This window comes from Erpetoichthys calabaricus, chromosome 6 (genome assembly GCF_900747795.2).
Source record: "Erpetoichthys calabaricus chromosome 6, fErpCal1.3, whole genome shotgun sequence".
Classification (NCBI taxonomy): Eukaryota; Metazoa; Chordata; class Cladistia; order Polypteriformes; family Polypteridae; genus Erpetoichthys; species Erpetoichthys calabaricus.
This window is the reverse complement of record NC_041399.2, coordinates 82,430,043-82,446,058: the sequence shown is the minus strand read 5'-3', so window position 1 is coordinate 82,446,058 and position 16,016 is coordinate 82,430,043.

The window sequence follows — 16,016 nt, the reverse complement described above, 5'->3', positions numbered from 1 at the left end:
GTTCTGTTTTGGACTCGGTTTTGTGCAAAGCATTGCTCTATTTTCCTGCTCAACTTTCCAGCCAGGAAATCAATTATATGGGTGGCTGCCCCAAACCTTTCCTTGACTCTGAGTCGATTTTTGACAATATATATATTTATACAGTGTATAGTCACACATGCGCAAGTAGGAAGCAGCCAACCGGCTCAACAGAGTGTGATACTTCACAGGAAATGGGTTTGGAACAGAGCACTAACACCTCTCTCTTTTATTCAGGAGGAAAATTGACGAACAAACAAACCTGTAAGAAGACAAGTAGTTCCCTTCCGTGTTTACAACAAGCGCAACCCCGTCCCATTCTGATGACATCACTTCCGGCTCCACGTTTCCACATCACCCTGACTTTTTCTCAATCTTCCCATCAATCCCGTTGTACATAATTTCCTGTCCGTCCCTTATATAAATCCGCCTGTTTCACTAGTATGCTGCTTTGGTTGTAATTCATTTCTATGAATGCTAATGTCTATACAAGACGAGTGGACCTTTCAGTATACGGGGAAGGCAAAAATCCCAAACCTTTGCAAGAGTATTGTCTCTTCTTTGTGTTTTCACAATACATACATATATATATACTGTATATATATATATATATATATATATATATATATATATATATATATACCGTATATACATATATATATATATATATATATATATATATATACATATATATATATAAATAAACACTAATCAGAAGATAATGATTAAATTGAAGGTATTTCATGAAATAAAATAATTTTAAATTGAAAGAAAGCTGACAATTTGCACTTGCCTATTTCTCTTATTAATTTTACTAATTAAGAAACTAAATCCTGCTTGGAAAGAAGCCAATAGATATTGTATTGTAGGTCCCCAGAAATTTAGCTTGATACCCATGACTAATAAAATTCAGAATAACTCCAGTGCTTCAGATAAATTCTATTGCAAAACGCATGAATCAAATGAATGATAGCAAGCTTTCAAATTTAATTAGAAAACAACAACAAATGTCACATTTAAATACCAGAACATCAGCTGCCTTAGTTTTACCTTTCAAAATGAGTGGAAAATGTCAGTCTTATTTAAAACAATCTTGTTTAAAATTGTGACATTTGTATCTTGTTACAGGTGGGCACTAATGTCAAATGTGATCCACACTGATAGAAGGGGTCAAATATATAATAAATGATTTCTTTTCAAGGGAAACATAAAAATAAGAAAAAGCTACATGCCAAGTATGAGCTTGTTGAAAGAATCTGTTCCGGCTATACAAGTAAATATTGCCTTGACCCTAGATATGAAACAAATTTAATCAAAATACTTTCTAATCACACTTGAATTTAACAGAATACCTAGCAAAATACTACAGGATAAAAATTAAAAAGATAATTTTATACCTTCACATTCCACGTACTAAGAATTATGAACTACTGTATTTCACTAAAGTCCCAAAGTGCAGCAGGAATGAAGATAAACCATCTCATGTATAATGTGTGTATCTAGCACCTGCTACAATGGGCATACGTATCTTCAAGATAGCAGTAAAAACATTCATGTATCAGAAAATAGTGGCCAGGTTACCCTTGAGTGAAAGAACTGAATCTGCTCTTCTGAGGAGAAAAAAAAAAAAAAGCATTGCACTTATTTGACTTTGAACGTTATATAATAATGAGATCTAAATTATATTTTTTTCTGATTTTCTTTTTCTATTGTTTGCTTCAACATGGTTTAACTAGAAGTGAACAGAGCTTTTTGTATAGGACTTTATTCTGAAATGCCTGATATATGAACATTAACACTAGAATTACCAGAGCCTACGAAAAAACTCGTAAATCCGTCCCACCTTAAATCGCGTCTTAAATCCGTTTGCACCTCTCCGCCAGAATCCTTTGTCATCTAAATGTGCTGATAAAGCTACTAGCAGCCAGCTATTCCATCCCCCCACCGACTTAGAATGAACTTCTCTCCTAGCTCAAGCCTTGCCTTGATTTGATTCCCTGGGATTGAAGTGGAGTTTTACAGTGGAAATAATTCTAGCGTTATTTGGAATACACGCATTTCATGTGTGTTCCATTTCTATAGTTGGCTGTGCAAACACATTTTTAAAACAGAAACGTTTTTCATATTCTAATAGTAAATGACAAAATGTAGGCATAAACTATATAACGTATGAAGCCTGAAGTCCATATATCAAAGAAACACTTTCACAAAAGGTACAAATAAAAGAACACGTGCGCCTTCATGCAAAAAAAAAAAAAAAAAAAAAGCCGCGTTAGCATGCCACATTGACTTTCTTACTAAAACTGCCGTGGTGGCGTAATGGTATCAGCCCCTGACTGGGAATCAGAGAGTGGCGAGTTCGATTCCGCACGGCTCCACTTCGAAAAATTAACTGCTCTTATTCTTACAATTTTAGAATAACAATATAAATTTGATTTCAGTCTGTAACAGGCGGTGTAACTTATGATACTGGTAAAGGTTAGCTTTTTTTTTTTTTTTTTTTTAATTCACTTTTCATTCTCGCAGTCACATTCAGAATCAATCCATACAACCCCATCTGACACAGCTGGTTTCACATAAATAAAAGTGCACTTTTATTCAAGATTATAACCGAAGAATAAAGAAAGCAAGTTACAGTTGGTGGTTGATACAACAGATGCGTGGTGCAATGTTAAGAACTGCTGATTTCCGATCCGTGCTATATAAAATCATCACATTCAAATATTAACAGTTCCCACACACCCAAGGTCCGCCATTCCTACATTTACAACATGTGTACTTGTTGCAGTGTACACACCTCTCTGTGCTATGGTTCCTATTACAGTGAATGAGCACCTGACACTGTACTTTCTTTCCTGGGGGAAGCTGAGGTCTTAGAACGGAAGTTTGTTGACGCTGTATCATCTTTTCTTTTTCCATCGCCTTTTCCTGTAAGAAGCGACGACGAAGTTCCTCTGCAAGGTGAGGAACGTGGAGAATTGTTCGTGTACTGAACTGACTTTAGCTGCAGGTGGAAGTTCCCGTCGCACTTTATTCATGGTGCCAAGCAGAGCTGTATTGCGGTGCAGCAGTCTATTAGCCAGCGAAAGTGACGTGAAGAAGTTGTCTGTTGTTACGGTTCTGCCTTTTTGGATTGCGGCAGATTTGGAGACAAAGTACATGTGCAATGCCACTCCTTATTTAGGAAAGATCCCAGTCGTCCCACGGGAGAAAGACTTTCCGAGTCTGTGGTCATAAAGCTTATGGAGCCATTTCTGGACAAAGGCAGAACCGTAACAACAGACAACTTCTTCACGTCACTTTCGCTGGCTAATAGACTGCTGCACCGCAATACAGCTCTGCTTGGCACCATGAATAAAGTGCGACGGGAACTTCCACCTGCAGCTAAAGTCAGTTCAGTACACGAACAATTCTCCACGCTGGTGTTTAGATCTCCCAGTGCCATGCTGACAGTGTATGTGCCCAAAAAGATGAAGTCTGTCTGCATTCTCAGCACAATGCACCATGATGTGGAGATTGGGCAAGATAAAAAAAAAAAAAAACAAACACGGTCACAGACTACAACCACATGAAGGTATGCTAATGAAAAAAATATTAGTGTGACGAAGTATTCTGGTGCTCTTCTGGTGATAAAATGATTTCTTCAAAATGTCACATATATTTGTCTTTCTTTTTTCCCCAGCGTGGCGTTGACATCATGGACCAGACGGCGCGTGCTTGTTCAGTGCGCACAGGAACACGCAGGTGGCCGGTTGCTGTGTTGTACAACATCCTTGACCTAGCAGCGATGAACGCACACGTACTGTATAAGGCATGCACGGGGTCCGCTGAGAAAAGAAGAGTGTTCATGGCTCACCTTGCAGAGGAACTTCGTCGTCGCTTCTTACAGGAAAAGGCGATGGAAAAAGAAAAGATGATACAGCGTCAACAAACTTCCGTTCTAAGACCTCAGCTTCCCCCAGGGAAGAAAGTACAGTGTCAGGTGCTCATTCACTGTAATAGGAACCATAGCACAGAGAGGTGTGTACACTGCAACAAGTACACATGTTGTAAATGTAGGAATGGCGGACCTTGGGTGTGTGGGAACTGTTAATATTTGAATGTGATGATTTTATATAGCACGGATCGGAAATCAGCAGTTCTTAACATTGCACCACGCAAGCTGTTGTATCAACCACCAACTGTAACTTGCTTTCTTTATTCTTCGGTTATAGTCTTGAATAAAAGTGCACTTTTATTTATGTGAAACCAGCTGTGTCAGATGGGGTTGTATGGATTGATTCTGAATGTGACTGCGAGAATGAAAAGTGAATTAAAAAAAAAAAAAAAAAAGCTAACCTTTACCAGTATCATAAGTTACACCGCCTGTTACAGACTGAAATCAAATTTATATTGTTATTCTAAAATTGTAAGAATAAGAGCAGTTAATTTTTCGAAGTGGAGCCGTGCGGAATCGAACTCGCCACCCTCTGATTCCCAGTCAGGGGCTAATACCATTACGCCACCATGGCGGTTGTAGTAAGAAAGTCAATGTGGCATGCTAACGCGGCTTTTTTTTTTTTTTTTTTTTTGCATGAAGGCGCACGTGTTCTTTTATTTGTACCTTTTGTGAAAGTGTTTCTTTGATATATGGACTTCAGGCTTCATACGTTATATAGTTTATGCCTACATTTTGTCATTTACTATTAGAATATGAAAAACGTTTCTGTTTTAAAAATGTGTTTGCACAGCCAACTATAGAAATGGAACACACATGAAATGCGTGTATTCCAAATAACGCTAGAATTATTTCCACTGTAAAACTCCACTTCAATCCCAGGGAATCAAATCAAGGCAAGGCTTGAGCTAGGAGAGAAGTTCATTCTAAGTCGGTGGGGGGATGGAATAGCTGGCTGCTAGTAGCTTTATCAGCACATTTAGATGACAAAGGATTCTGGCGGAGAGGTGCAAACGGATTTAAGACGCGATTTAAGGTGGGACGGATTTACGAGTTTTTTCGTAGGCTCTGGTAATTCTAGTGTTAATGTTCATATATCAGGCATTTCAGAATAAAGTCCTATACAAAAAGCTCTGTTCACTTCTAGTTTTCAGTATTATTGTGTCTCTCTGTAAGGATAATGGCAATTGATCATTGAGCAGAGCAGAACCCTGCAACTGTCTTCATCTTTTTCCAGATGTTTCCAGTCATATGCTCAGAGGTGCATAAAGTATAAAACATTATAAACACTTGTATTTTAAGATGTAAAACAAAGAAATATTGGTTCAATTTTATTTTACTAAGTTTGGAAGGTTGATCTATAAAATAGGTAAAATATTTTGTATTTTTGCTGATTTTTCTATTAATGGGCATTGTTATTAACAGGCATGGAGTTTTGCATACAAAATTATGAACTTCAGCAGAAATTAAACTGTTTCATAACTTGAAGCCCACCAGTTTTTCATTTATTCTTACAATGATGCACCAGCACTATCATTTTTTTTGTCATGATCACCACCATTTTGTGCTGTTTTCTGATGGTTGTGGCTGTGTTGTTTACAGCTAGCCATGTGATCATATATGGTCAAGGAAAGTGAGATCATCATGTAATGTATTTAAAGTGACAACACTCATTTTATATATACAGGTGCTGGTCATAAAATTAGAATATCATGACAAAGTTGATTTATTTTAGTAATTCCATTCAAAAAAGTGAAACTTGTATATTAGATTCATTCATTACACACAGACTGATGTATTTCAAATGTTTATTTCTTTTAATGTTGATGATTATACAGTAATCCCTCCTCCATCGCGGGGGTTGCGTTCCAGAGCCACCCGCGAAATAAGAAAATCCGCGAAGTAGAAACCATATGTTTATATGGTTATTTTTATATTGTCATGCTTGGGTCACAGATTTGCGCAGAAACACAGGAGGTTGTAGAGAGACAGGAACGTTATTCAAACACTGCAAACAAACATTTGTCCTCTTTTTCAAAGTTTAAACTGTGCTCAATGACAAGACAGAGATGACAGTTCCATCTCACAATTAAAAGAATGGAAACATATCTTCCTCTTCAAAGGAGTGCTTGTCAGGAGCACAGAATGTCACATAGATAGAGAAAACAAATCAATAGGGCTGTTTAGCTTTTAAGTATGCGAAGCACCACGGCACAAAGCTGTTGAAGGCGGAAGCTCACACCCCCTCCGTCAGGAGCAGGGAGAGAGAGAGAGAGAGAGAGAGAGAGAGAGAGAGAGAGACAGAGACGGAGAAAAACAAACATGCAAAAATCAATACGTGCCCTTCGAGCTTTTAAGTATGCGAAGCACCGTGCAGCATGTCGCTTCACTAATCAGCTGCACAGAAGGTAGCAACGTGAAGATAATCTTTCAGCATTTTTAGACGAGCGTCCGTATCGTCTAGGTGTGCGAACAGCCCCCCTGCTCACACCCCCTACGTCAGGATCAGAGAAAGTGCAAGAGAGAGAGAAAGAGAAAAGTAAGCTGGGTAGCTTCTCAGCCTTCTGCCAATAGCGTCCCTTGTATGAAATCAACTGGGCAAACCAACTGAGGAAGCATGTACCAGAAATTAAAAGACCCATTGTCCGCAGAAATCCACGAACCAGCAAAAAATCCGCGATATATATTTAAATATGCTTACATATAAAATCCGCGATGGAGTGAAACTGCGAAAGGCGAAGCGCGATATAGCGAGGGATCACTGTAACTGACAACTAATGAAAGTCCCAAATTCAGTATCTCGGAAAATTAGAATATTGTGAAAAGGTTCAATATTGAAAACACCTGGTGCCACACTCTAATCAGCTAATTAACTCAAAACACCTTTAAATGGTCTCTCAGTCTAGTTCTGTAGGCTACACAATCATGGGGAAGACTGCTGACTTGACAGTTGTCCAAAAGACGGCCATTGACACCTTGCACAAGGAGGACAAGACACAAAAGGTCATTGCTAAAGAGGCTGGCTGTTCACAGAGCTCTGTGTCCAAGCACATTAATAGAGAGGCGAAGGGAAGGACAAGATGTGGTAGAAAAAAGTGTACAAGCAATAGGGATAACCGCACCCTGGAGAGGATTGTGAAACAAAACCCATTCAAAAATGTGGGGGAGATTCACAAAGAGTGGACTGCAGCTGGAGTCAGTGCTTCAAGAACCACCACGCACAGATGTATGCAAGACATGGGTTTCAGCTGTCGCATTCCTTGTGTCAAGCCACTCCTGAACAAGAGACAGCGTCAGAAGCGTCTCGCCTGGACTAAAGACAAAAAGGACTGGACTGCTGCTGAGTGGTCCAAAGTTATGTTCTCTGATGAAAGCAAATTTTGCATTTCCTTTGGAAATCAAGGTCCCAGAGTCTGGAGGAAGAGAGGAGAGGCACAGAATCCACGTTGCGTGAGGTCCAGTGTAAAGTTTCAACAGTCAGTGATGGTTTGGGGTGCCATGTCATCTGCTGGTGTTGGTCCATTGTGTTTTCTGAGGTCCAAGGTCAACGCAGCCCTCTACCAGGAAGTTTTAGAGCACTTCATGCTTCCTGCTGCTGACGAACTTTATGGAGATGCAGATTTCATTTTCCAACAGGACCTGGCACCTGCACACAGTGCCAAAGCTACCAGTACCTGGTTTAAGGACCATGGTATCCCTGTTCTTGATTGGCCAGCCAACTCGCCTGACCTTAACCCCATAGAAAATCTATGGGGTATTGTGAAGAGGAAGATGCAATACGCCAGACCCAACAATTCAGAAGAGCTGAAGGCCACTATCAGAGCAACATGGACTCTCATAACACCTGAGCAGTGCCACAGACTGATCGACTCCATGCCACGCCGCATTGCTGCAGTAATCCAGGCCAAAGGAGCCCCAACTAAATATTGAGTGCTGTACATGCTCATACTTTTCATGTTCATACCTTTCAGTTGGCCAACATTTCCAAAAATCCTTTTTTTGCATTCGTCTTAATTGATATTCTAATTTTCCGAGATACTGAATTTGGGACTTTCATTAGTTGTCAGTTATAATCATCAACATTAAAAGAAATAAACATTTGAAATACATCAGTCTGTGTGTAATGAATGAATCTAATATACAAGTTTCACTTTTTGAATGGAATTACTGAAATAAATCAACTTTGTCATGATATTCTAATTTTATGACCAGCACCTGTATATATATATATATATATATATATTGTAGCAGATAAGGCTTTGCTCCACCTCTTGGACCCTTAGGTACCACTCTAAACACCAGGAATAAGCACAATACTTCTTTATTGTACTACTATACAGTGCACCAAGCACCCTCCACTCCACACTATTCATATAATAAATCACCAATACAATACACTCTCCTCCTCGCCCAGATACTTCGCCCTCCTACCTCCCAGCTCAGCTCAATGTCTGGGCTTTCCCATAGTCCTTTTATACACCCTGACCCGGAGGTGTTCCTGCCCAACAGTCCACAGTTCCTTATTCCTTCCGGGTCAGGGTAAACAGTCCTTTTCTTCAACCCGGGAGCACGTCGTTTCTTCCTGTCACGTGACCATGACGTACTCCCAGGTTATAGGGCACATAAGAGCCCACGAGCCCCTCTACAGCGACTCCTGGTGGCCCCCAAGGTATCCAGCAGGGCTGTGTGTAGAAACTACAAAGTCCATGAGGCCCTGCTGGAACTCAGGGCACATTTATGCTGTCCAGAGAGTTCCTCCTAGCAGCGTGGGGGTGAGGGCTGGAGTAAGAAGCCGGCAATCCACCACAATATATACTAGGGGGCTTTGCCCCCTGCTCACTTTGCTTTTCCCCCCTTCACCCCCCAAGGTGAGCTACATGCCAGCCACTTTGCGTTTCTGCCGCTTGCATTGTGAAGTGGGGGCTGAACGCACGCTAAGGAGATGTGGTCGGATCAGCTGCTGGCTTGCTGCTGGTGCTGCCGAGCTGTGTGTTCTGCTTGTCGAGCTGCATGTCAATCATTTAAAAGCATGTACAGCAGCTTTCCTTTTGTCTCACTGCCTCGTCTCACAGGACGTTAAAGTGTCTCCGAGAAAATCACATATTGTCTCCTTCCAAGCCTTCCAAGATTTTTTTTTTATAATAGAGATATATAATAATATATACAGTATATAGTGACAGATGACCACGACCATTACCCAGCAGTGACGCCAGCTGGGCGGAATGACTGGGAGGGCATCCACAAGACACTACCTTTCTCAGGATTGCTAGAGAACAGCCCCCCCCCCCCCCCCCCAAGTGACTGTGTCACTGTTTGAAGCAGCCCTGTTGGGTTCCCATCATACCTGGGAGTAATTCCAGTTAACCCTGATGAGCCACCTGGAGTACTAGCAGGTGTATAATAAAAGGAGCCGCCTCACTCCATTCGGGAAGCCAGAGTCAGAATGAAGAGGGACGAAGCTTGTCCATGGAGGACAGGAGGTAGAACAAGGAAGAGAAAGAGAAGGAAAGAAAGTGTTTTGGAATTGTATATTGGTTCTTTATACTATGCTGCTCTGGGGAGCTAGGGAAAATTGCTTCCCCACTTGTAAATAAAACGTGTGGTGTGTTGCACCTGTGCCTAGAGTCTGTCTGTGTTGGGGTTGAGGCAGTTGGAGCGCCCGTGGTGGTTCACAATATATATGGTATATATATATAGAGTATATTTATCAAAAATAATGTTACCAATAGTTATGAGTAGTTGAGACCTTTCTTATTAGGTTCATACCACTGGTGATCCGATAGCACGACAAAACACATCCCATTAGCTTTCTTTATTGCTTCTGTATACTGTCTTGAAGTAGATAGTGATAAGTCTACTATGCCTCCTAGATTCTTTTCAGAAGGTCCCATTGCGTATTTAATTTTAACATTTTTACCTCCTACATCCAATACATTCCTCCTAGTTTGGTATCACTTGCAAACTAATTCAGCTTCCAGATTATGTCTAAAACATTTATTTTTATTAAAAACAGCAACGTCTTCAGATATGATCTCTGAGGGACACCTCTAACTTTACGCAATTCTGCAAAGGTTCTTCTCACAATAGCGCTTTGCTTCCTGTGACTGACCTACAGACTGCAACTTAAATCTTATTTTCTTTAGTTGGACTACTAACATTTCAAATGGTTCTTTATCAAAAACCTTCTGAAAATTAAGATGAATAATCATATGAATCTCCCTTTCAAGTATATTTTCCAGCACATTAGTGAAACACAGCTTTCCTCATCTAAACCCAAATTAACTATTTGCTAATATACCCAGTGTGTAGAGATGTATAAAAAATATACAGTACATTTACTGTTATGTACATACTCAATCACTTAAGTACTCAAGAGTAAATGTCATCTGGTTCTGGTGATTTGTCGTACTTCACCCTATTTAATATGAATGGTACTTCTCCCTCTAAAATTTCCAAAACAATAAGTACTTTAGCTTTAGTATGCCTTGTAACTTTTGGGAGGTTATCAACTTCATACAATATGTGTAACGATTACAAAAATGTAGGTTCAAAGCAGCACTATTCACTGTCTACACCATTCCTAAACTCTTCACCTCTTCATTGACGGTTTCTTTTACTACTAAAATATTAAAAGATTGATTTTGGGTCATCTTTCGCATTTTTTTTGCAATTTTCTCAACAAAAGTCTTTTAGCTTTCATGTTATCCTTTTTAACCATTGCTTTCATGCTCTTGTATGTCTTAAATGTATCACCAGAATTATTAGACTTTTATGCCTTATAAGTTTCCATTGTTTTTTAGATCCTTATTTATTCACCATGGAGTTCTCTTTAGCATTCCTCCCGCTTCTAAATGTTGTGATAACCTTATCCTACATTATATGTAAAACACATTTATATGTGCCCCACTGATTACATATAATAACTCATGTTCTTGTGCTCAGCCACTGGTAAGGCTACCCAAATAAATTTTGGAAATTCTGAAATTCTCCCATGACTATAATATTCTCCTGTAAACTTGCTATTTTTAATATTATTAAAATTAAGTAAATTGTAACAATTGTCACTTTTAGGAGGTCTATAACACACTCCTAAGTGTAAGCCCCTCAATCCTTAATGCTTTCCATTTGAATCCAAATATGCCCTCTTAGCTATGGCTCACCAAGTAATTGAAGAAGCCTTGCAATCAAATTCTGGTTTACATAAATGGCGACTGCCTCACCTTTTCGGTTCTGTCTGTCATTCCAAAATAATGTGTAGCTGTCAATTGCTAGATCAAAATTAGATAAAATTCAAAAAAATTTGGAGGTTTTATGTGTTCTTTCATATCTGTGGGTTTTTCATAAGTCAACAGGCCTGTATGTCAAAAATGCTCCAGAATTTCCAAAGATAAAATAAATGATGCCAAAACAATGATTTGCCACAATATACACCATTTTTGAACTGGGGGGTATTTTTCGTAAGTCGCTTAAATCATCCGAGATCAGGTGCCTCATCTTGGATAAGTTAATGCCAGTGACACTCATCCGGGATAGGTCGGTTTTTCAAACGCAGCCATGTATTAGATTAGTGTAGCTGGATCTAATCATCCGAGATGAATGCGCGCCGCCGCCGCGCTGATTGAAAAGCCCATATATATTGAGTCTAGAAAACATGATCAGCAAGTCTTTGATAGGCTGTAACAAAATGACGAAAGAACGGGCGCATTTTTTTTTCACACACAAGGCGCAAGACCTTTTATTCGAAGGTCATGAAGAATTTCAAGATTTAATATGCACAAGGGGTAACACTGCAAAAGCAGCCCAAACCAGAAAAGACGGCTGGCAAAAAGTGGCCGACAAATTAAACGCTAAGTAGTGTGCATTGTACTTACTGAATGCAGCATTTCATTTCCTATGTGTCAGATTAATTATTATTTAATATGTCATAATTCCAGATCAAACGTGAGCACAAGGAGAACATGGGAACAGGTCAAAGTGAAGTACAAGAATATACTTCAAACTGGTAAATATTGGTATATAACTATTTAAAGAATTGTTGACATAAATAATCATATATAACAAAAAACATTAATTTTAAAGCTAATAAAAGGCAGACAAGCAAAAAACAGCTGGAGGTCCACGCGGTCCCGACCTAACCCCTGCAGAAGAGTTGGCTCTCCAGCAAAATGCCCATCAACCTGTTTCTGAGGGCATTCCAGGGGGAAGCTCCTCCTCAGAACCAGTGGCAGGATGCAGTGGTCACTTCATTTCAGGTAAAGGATGGTCATTGCATATATTTGTCCTCCATGTGTGCCATAGGTAGGTTTCATATAGCCCTCTTTTTTGTTGGGTCAGTTGCAGGGAATGTCATATCCCTTGAACCTGTGTCTGACCAACAGATATTGACGAAGGTCAAATATTTGATGAAGACACTGTGTCTGATTTTTCATCAGGAGGAGAGGTACATTTTCCAAATAATGTTTGATCAAACTCCACTCTGATCAGTCCCATGTGCCCCAATCACATTTGGAAATCCTGATAATGAGAATGATAGGCTGATTGAGATTCTTCATGGAACTGTGGGTGTTTTAGCCTGTGTATTACCTACCTGCAATGGCATGAAATGCCTCTTTTATTGTCTGCACATGCAGGAGTCCAGGAAACACTATGAAAACCCGAAGGAAATATTTCAGAGCCAAACAGACTTTACGAATTGCCTGGCAAACTGCACTTTTAGTTAGATTTTCCGCATCGCCTACAGTATATAAAAAAGTGCCGCTTGTAAAAAACCTCAAAGCAATGCATACTGTCTGTGTGGTTGTGAGAGCCCGACTTCGCCTAGTTTGACTTCAAATATAAGGTGCTAATAAATCTTTGAGGTACAATATTCCCCCTTGGCCAAAGCGGTATCTTTCGAAAAGAATTTCCTCCAGGAGCAATAAAGGATCTTGTCGATCGCGCAAACCCCTCTCTATATGAAATTCTCATCTTATAATTTGCGCACCAATATCAATTGGTCACTCATTCATGAACGGCGAAGCCATGACTGAATGAATTCCACGCACGGACACTGATTACGTGTGTGAGCTAATCCTTGTTTACGTAGAACAAACCTGTTTCGTGCAGGTTTGAGGATTAGGATGTGTTGCTATGACAACACTTCCAGCAAGAGTTTAGAAAAACTGACAGATCCAGGATCATGCCAAATCGTCAACAATTACATCCGGCTAAACGACTAATCCACGTACGAAAAATACCCCTCTGGGGCCTCATGTATAAACGGTGTGTACGCACAGAAATGTTGCGTATGAATGTTTCCACGCTCAAATCGCGATGTATAAAACCTAAACTTGGCGTAAACTCATGCACATTTCCACGGTACCTCATTCCCTGGCATACGCAATTTCTCCGCTCGGTTTTGCAGACTGGCGGCACCCAACATCAAAGCAGTGCTACTGTTCCTGTGTGGTCACCCTTTCTTTCTTAGACCCACATTCCTGACGCGGCTTTATAAATACACTGAAATTAACTGCATATTGTTTATTAGTGTAATGCATCTGATTGTAATTAACCTGTAGCAATATAATGGTCCAGGGAATAGCCATAGTATTCCAAATACCATAACTGCTTTAGCATTGTTACGCTCACTGCATCTTCTTCTTCTTTCATCTACTCCCGTTAAGGGTTGCCACAGCGGATCATCTTTTTCCATATTACTTTCACTGCACCACTCGGAGTATTTATATCACTGTATCTGAGTGGGGAATCACAGCAGCAGCTGATCGGAAAGAGAATTATCAGTATACAGTTTCAAGCACACACTACCTCAGCCACAACGCATCAAAGCCTTTCCTGTACGGACCTCGCGTTTCAGAAACAGTTTCATCCCAAGAACTATAAACGCACTCAATCAGGCCATCAAGTGCTCCTTGTAGAACTGTTTGTACTTATAAGTACAATTAACTCACTGTAAACTTGCACTACAGTTATAATATTGCAAAACCAGCACCACTTTATAAAGCGCGTATTTACATATGATGACGATATCATTTTTAAGATGAAAAGCAGCAAAATATGTTGATTATATTATATAGATAAAACTTTAACTTTATTTAAATAATCTGTATTGTTAATAATTAAACATGTGAGGACACGGTGCCGCAGCGCTAGCTAGTTCAGGGATTGTTCCTGCATTGCGTTGTATTCTTGCTGGTGCTGACACGACGCTGGAAGGATAGTCGGATAGAATAATTAAACATGTACTACGAAGATATTTCAGTGTTCCTTAAAAGTTTTGAAGAATCGGCGTTCTAAGCTTACAAATGGCTTCACGTCTATTACAAAGCTGATTGTGTGGCGATTGGGTATTTGGAGAAAGAAAAGTAAGGACAGGAATTGGAGGTTAGTACGTTTGAAAGAGACAGTACTTCTGTAATAAATTATTTCATCGAAGGTCGCGCATGGCACAGCAAGCCTCTTGCGTGAGACATGAACAATCACTGCACCACCGTGTTCCCATGTTTAATAACATGCTTTCATTCCTATCATCATGAAAAAGATATCACGTATACATCTCAGTATTTTAATTATTCAGACAGCTGTAATATCACGAACGTAATGGATTATGTGTCCTGTCGGAGAAAGAGAAAGCCCGTTTAAGAAGCAGGTAGTGATTCACACACATAGAGCACATAGAAGATCAAATACAGAACAAAGCATTTAAAGTGCTAGTTTAGTTACAATGGGATTTGAGGAACTAGTAAATTAAATGATTTTAAGATGAAGTTTACGATGTTCTACTTTAATGGCAAAATAAACTACGTGATTAAAGTGGAAATTTTGAGATCAAAGTTGACATTTCGTGTTTTTTTCCCACTGTGTGCCTATTTTTTTTTGTCTGTACCCTAATAAGCTTTCATATGACACTTAGACGGTAGGCTACGACTCGCCTTTTCACGGCGACTTTGATATGTGATTTCTTTTTTATTTCGGGCACTGTGCGACTTTGTGAACTTGAGCTTTCAACTTCCTTTGGTTGATTATACCACTGTTTAAACCAACAAATAGTACGTTTTTCCTTTGCCTCCACTTGGTATTCGCTGAAATTCTTATATTTTCCCCTGTGATTTTCCCATTGTCTTTTCACAGAAGGGTATTTATATTGATTTGCATATTCAAAGTGGTGTAATTCTGGGAGGAGTTGGGGCAGGACAGAAGGCGCGTGCACGTGCGTTACTTTTCACGCTGATCGGGATTTATGAACGTGGAAGTTTGCGTAAGTACACAGTACAGTACACAGTATATTTATTTTACTAATAATTTGAAGACTTTCAGGACTTTATTCATCATTTACAGTTGCAGTCAGCAACACTTAATTGAACTCAATTTAAATTATGGTAAAGCAGTACTGATTAATGATTTTAATATTCATGTAGACAGGGAAATGAAAGGACTCTGGAAAGCTTTTAATCTTTACCTAGTTTTACAAGCTTTTTTAGATTGTAAAAAATGTCTACCACTGTTTTATAACAATATATTACAGTATATATAAACGTCTCTCATCATGTTGCACTTTAAAATGGGACTATCTCTCCTTTCAATTATTTTAGTTCATTATTTAATTCATTTTATCTGTGTCTATCATGTAAAAATATGGTGAGCTCAATTTTTAGATCATACAAATAATGTTTATCAAGCTGTAATATTTTTGTGAGAAACTCAGCCATGTTTCTGAGGCAAATGATAATTTGCTTACAGAGAACTCCAAGTGCCCAACAAAACAGATGAATCAGATCCTTTTGAAACCAAACATAGTTACAAAAGGTATTTTCAATGATTTAATGTTATCATATTCTCTCTTAAATTAAATTAAAAATAGGAGATTTAAAGGAGGAAAAGTTTAAGTTTAATCAGTCACCTTAACATATTTCTTTTTTTTTATTTTGTTGATTTTATTGTCATCATTCCATACAAATAGATCAATTTTTACAAAAAAAAAAAGGATTGAAAACAAATCAACCCCCACCCCTAAGAAAGAGAGCATGGCCAACAGAGTAAAACTTAAAGCTAGTAAAAATAAATA